This window comes from Scleropages formosus, chromosome 9, assembly GCF_900964775.1.
Source record: "Scleropages formosus chromosome 9, fSclFor1.1, whole genome shotgun sequence".
NCBI lineage: Eukaryota > Metazoa > Chordata > Actinopteri > Osteoglossiformes > Osteoglossidae > Scleropages > Scleropages formosus.
In genome coordinates this window covers 4,887,568-4,893,691 of record NC_041814.1, presented here as the reverse complement: position 1 = coordinate 4,893,691, position 6,124 = coordinate 4,887,568, and positions in this window count along the sequence as shown.

The window sequence follows — 6,124 nt, the reverse complement described above, 5'->3', positions numbered from 1 at the left end:
GTCCAGTTAGTGGGTGTGTTTATGGACATTTTTAACCTCTCCCTCTCCCACTCAGTCGTCCCACTGTGTTTTAAAACATCAACCATTGTGCCAGTCCCAAAACAATCAAAAATTACATGTTTAAATGACTGGCGCCCTGTTGCTCTGACCTCCATAGTCAGTAAGTGCCTGGAGAGATTGATTAGAGACTATATCTGCTCTGTGCTGCCTGCCTCATTAGACCCTCTCCAGTTTGCCTACAGGAACAACCGTTCCACTGACAATGCCATTGCCTTCACTCTCCACACTGTTCTTTCCCACTTGGAGAAAAAGAACACTTACGTGAGAATGCTGTTCATAGATTACAGTTCAGCTTTTAACACCATTGTTCCCTCCAAGCTCAGTGTGAAGCTCCGGGCTTTGGGTCTAAATAACTCCCTGTGCAACTGGATACTGGACTTTTTAACTGGCAGGCGTCAGGTGGTCAGAATAGGCTGTAAAATCTCCTCTCCACTAACCCTCGACACCGGCACCCCGCAGGGCTGCGTTTTGAGCCCTCTCCTGTACTCCCTCTACACTCATGACTGTGTAGCTATGCACAGCACCAATGCCATCGTGAAGTTTGCCGATGACACGGCGGTTGTAGGCCTGATCACTGACAGTGATGAGGCAGCCTACGGGGAGGAGGTGCACACTCTGACACATTGGTGTCAGGAGAACCACCTCTTACTCAACACCACCAAGACCAAGGAGATCATCGTGGACTTCAGGAGGCAGGAGAGGGAACACACCCCCATCACCATCAGCGGGACAACGGTGGAGCGGGTCACCAGCTTTAAGTTTCTCGGTGTCCATATCACTGAGGATCTCACATGGACCAGTCACACTGATGCAGTAGTGAAGAAGGCCCATCAGCGCTTCTTCTTCCTTAGACGGCTGAGGAAGTTGAAGATGAACCAGAACATCCTCAAAACCTTCTACACCTGCGCAGTGGAGAGCATCATTACTGGCTGTATCATCTCCTGGTATGGTAACAGCACTGGCCTCAACCACAGGTCTCTCCAGAGGGTGGTGAGGACAGCCAGACACATTGTGGGGGTTAAGCTTCCCTCCCTCCAGGATATCTACAACAGGCGGTGTGTGAGGAAGGCACAAAGGATCATTAACGACCCCAGCCACCCTAGTCACGGATTGTTCCACCTACTCCCCTCAGGTAGACGGTACCGGAGCATCTGGGCCTGCACAAGTCGGCTGAGGGACAGTTTCTTTCCTCAGGCCATTAGACTGTTAAATATGCAGGGCTAAGACTAAAATTCAAATCCGCTGTTTTATTCCCCCGTATTCTCTGTACATACATATAGATAGTTTGTTTTTTATTTCTCTATTTTTTTAAATTATTTATTTATTTTTATTAATTTATTTATTCTTCTGTTGTATAATCTACAAACACAATTGGTATATACACTGGGTTTTAACGTAACTTATGACATACTTTTAATACTGCACTTTCTGGAGCTGCACTCAAGATTTTTCACTCTTCTCTACATGTTATGTTGATGATGATGTGACAATAAAGCTTGTATTGTATTGTATTGTATTGTAGGTTCTAGTGGAGATGCACCTGATGATCTTGCAGGGTTCAATGTAGCGGGGGCTGAGTTTTTTGGAAAGAAGCTTGAGTTGGATGTCTAGGGTGGAAAGCCACACTCTTTGTCCTGGTTGGAAAGACAGGGTGCTGGAAACATTTGTCAGTCTATTGTTTGTAGTGGTGGACACTCTGGGACAGGTGCTTCTGAACCGAATGGCAGACCTCTTCACTGTTCTGGAATCAAGAGTCAACAGCAGGGATTTCTGAGGGGGCAGGGTGCCATGAAAACAGGGGAGGATGGTATCTGAGGAGAAACTGGAATGGGGAGAGTCCTGTGGAGGAGTGCGAGAGGGAGTTATGGGCATACTCGGCCCATGGCAGGAACTGTGTCAACTGATCCTTGTTCTGGCTGCAGTAGCTCCTGAGGAAGCAGTCGAGGTCTTGGTTCAGCCACTCAACTCGCCCGTTGCCCTTGGGGTGGTAACCAGAGGTGAGGCTGACTGACACATAGAATTTCTGCCAGAATGCTTTCCATACCTTTGACGCGAACTGTGGCTCTCTGTCGGAGATGATATCTTCTGGCAGCCCATAGATGCAAAACATGTACTGAAACAATTGTTCGGCAGTGACTAGTGTGGTTGTGAGTTGGGCAACGAGATTAGATAACAGGCCTTAGAGAACCGGTCTACGACTACCAGGATCACGGTGTTGCCAATGGAGGGAGGTAAGCTTGTTTGGAAATCTACAGCTACATGGAACCAGGCCGTCTTCCTCAAGTCTTATGTAGGAAGACAATGCTCAACAAGAAGGAAGAGCAGAGTCAGTAATTTGTTACTAATTTGTAACTTAAACAAGTCAATTTAATATGCATCGGTATAAAAGTCCAGCATGAGGATTTGGTGCGATGTGTATCAGGCGGCAGGAGCGAGCAGGGTGGCGCGTGGCATCACGGCCCCTCGCGAAACTGAAACTGGCTCTTGGCATGTGGAATGTAACCTCACTGGGGGGGCGGGGGGAGAGGAGCCAAAACTGTTGCGGGAGGTTGAGAGACACCAGCTAGATATAGTTGGGCTCACTTCCACTCACAGTGTTGGCTCTGAAACCAAACTCCTCGATAGGGGGTGGTCTCTCTCCTACTCAGGAGTTGCACAGGGTGAGAGGCGCCGGGTGGGTGTGGGGATACTCACAAGCACCCGGCTGGCTGCCATGCAGTTGAAGTTTATCTCGGTGGACAAGAGGGTCGCCTCAATGCAACTTAAGGTTGCAGAGAGGAAAACTTTGACAGTTGTGTGTGCTTATGCACCAAACAGCAGTTCAGAGTATTTGACCTTCTTGGAGAAGGTGGGAGGGGTTCTGGACAGGGCCCCACCTACAGACTCCATAGTCCTGCTGGGAGACTTCAACGCTCACGTTAGCAATGACTGGGAAATCTGGCGGGGGGGTGATTGGCAAGAACAGCTTGCCCAATCTGAACCCGAATGGCAAAATGTTACTGGACTTCTGTGCTAGTCATGGTTTATCCATAACAAACACTGTGTTCAAACACAAGGATGCTCATAAGTGTACTTGGTCCCAGAGCTCTTGGGCCTACGGTTAATGATTGACCTTGTAGTCATTTCATCTGAGTTGAGGCCACATGTTCTGGACACTTGGGTGAAGAGAGGTGCTGAGCTGTTAACCGATCACCATCTGGTGATGAGTCGGATCAGATGGTGGGGAAAACTGATGGACAGGCCCAGTAGGCCCAGGCGTTTAGTGAGGGTGTGCTAGGAACAACTGTCGGAGGACCCTGGCAGGAATGATTTTAACTCGCACCTCCTGGAGAGCTTCTCCCATGTCCTGGAGGAGGTAGGGGACATGGAGTCTGAATTGACCCTGTTCAAAACCTCCATTGTGGAAGCAGCCAGGCACAGCTGTGGCCAAAAGCTTGCTGGTGCATATCATGGAGGCAACCCAAGAACCCACTGGTGGCGAGGGAAGCCATCAAGCTGAAGAAGGAGGCCTTTAGGGCCTGGTTGGCTCTGAGGACTCTTGACTCAGCAGGCAGGTACTGGCAGCCAAAAAAGGCAGCAGCGGCTGTGGTTGCAGAAGTAAAATCCAAAGCATGGGAGGAGTTTGGAGAGGCTATGGAAAATGACTAACGGTCGACTTCAAAGAGGTTCTGGAGAACCATCCGGAGGCTCAGGAGGAGTTGGAGGAGCTTCGCTCAAGCTGTGCTCAGCAGGGGTGGAGAAACTCTGACCTCTAATGAAGACATTGTCGGGAGTTGGAAGGAGCACTTTGAGGAACTCTTAAATCCAAGAGATATGCCTCCGTTACAGGAGTCAGGGCCAGAGGCTTCTGGGCTGCCAGAATCCATTTCCCTGGTGGAAGTCACTGAGGTAGTTGGTAAGCTCCACAGTGGCAAAGCACCAGGGGTGGATGAGATTCGCCTGGAATTGCTTAAGACTCTGGATGTTTTAGGGCTGTCATGACTGACAGGCCTCTGAAATTTTGCATGGACCTCAGCGGCAGTGCCCTTGGATTGGCAAATTGGGGTGGTGGTCCCTATCTTTAAGAAAGGGGACCGGAGAGTGCCAGCTATCGGGGTATCACACTTCTCAGCCTCCCTGGGAAATTCTATGCCAGGGTGCTGGAGAGTAGGCTCCGGCCGATAGTTGAATCTCAGATTGAAGAAGAACAATGCGGATTCCGTCCTGGCCCTGGAACAGTGGACCAGCTTTTTACCCTCTCACAGATCATTGAAGGGGCATGGAAATTTGCTAATCCAGTCTACATGTGTTTTGTGGACTTAGAGAAGACCTATGACTGTGTTCCCCGTGAAATTCTGTGAGAGGTGCTTAGGGAGTATGGGGTAACGGGGCCACTACTGCGGGCCATTCGATCCCTGTACACACGGCGTGAGAGCTGTGTCCACACACTCAGCATTAAGTCAAGCTCGTTCAATGTAGGTGTTGGACTCTGCCAAGGTTATGCCTTGTCTCCACTCCGGTTTGTGGTCTTTGTGGACAGGATATCAAAGTGCAGTCGAGGTCAGGAGGGCATTCTGTGTGGGAGTTGGAAGGTGACGCCTCTGCTTTTTGCGGATGATGTTGTCCTTTTGGCACCGTCACATGGTTGCCTCCAACACGCACTGGAACGATTTGTAGCCGAGTGTGAAGCGGTGGGGATGAGGATCAGCACCTCAAAGTCTGAGTCCATGGTTCTTTCACAGAAAAGGATGGCATGCCCCCTCCAGGTAAGGGGAGAGAACTTTCCCCAGGTGAAGGAGTTTAAGTAGATATCTGCAGTCTTGTTCACGAGTGAGGGGAGGAGGGATTGTGAGATCGGCTGCAGACTGGGAGCAGCAGCAGCAGTAATGCGGTTGCTGTACAGGACTGTAGCAGTGGAGCTGAGCCATAAGACAAAGTTCTCTGTTTCCAGTCGGTCTACGTCTCTACCCTCACCTATGGTCATCAACTCTGGGTAATGACTGAAAGAATAAGATCATGGATACAAGCGGCTGAAATGAGTTTTCTCTGCAGGGTGTTGGGACTCATTCTCCGTGATAGAGTGAGGAGTTCGGACATCTGGGAGGAAGTCAAAGTAGAGCCGCTACTCTTCCACATTGAGAGGAGCCAGTTGAGATGGTTCGGGCATCTGATAAGGATGCCCCCTGGGCACCTCCCTTTGGAAATATACCAGGCATGGCCAACTGGGACTAGGCCCTGAGGCCGGCCCAGGGCCCACTGGAGGGATTCTATCTCACAGTTGGCTTGGGAACGACTGGGGATCTCCCAGACTGAGCTGGAGGAAGTTGCTGGGGACAGGGGAAGCTGGGCCTCTCTGCTCTCCCTGTTGCTACCGCGACCCTACTAGGACAAGTGGGAAAGAAAATGAATGGATGGATAGCATTTAAAATTAGTATTAATTCTAATGGAGCTCACAGTTAGTACAAATACACACACACACAGTGGCTGAAGCTGCTTGTCCCAAGTAGGGTGGCGGCAAGCCGGAATCTAACCTGGCAACACAGGGTGTAGGGCTGGAGGAGGAGGGGACACACCCAAGATGGGATGCCAGTACGTCACAAAGCACCCCAAGCGGGACTTGAAGAAGACCTGCCAGGGAGCAGGACCTGGCCAAACCTGCTGTACCACTACGCCACCACACCCCCCTTAGTACAAATACCAAACTTAAAAGTAGTACAAAGCAATTTTTTTGTATTGTGTTACAATACAAGTATTACTTGTATTACAATGAAAGAAATTAACATAAAACACAAAGGCAAGAATTTTGTGAAAGCACTTGAAGGTTCACTTTGCATTACAGCTTTGATAACTACAGCTGGTAATTAAATGACTGACAGAAATACATTGAAAAGTACTTTATTTAAATGTTAAAAATATAATACAGTTTGCATGAACATGAGTTTTTTAATTAAGCTTACTGTTGATACTTTATAATGTATAAAAATACCTTCAAGTGAGAAGTAGTTTAATCAGTACAATCTTACAGCAGACTACAAACTTATCACATATGAGAAGCAAAAGCAGAAACAAATAAATATAACATTGT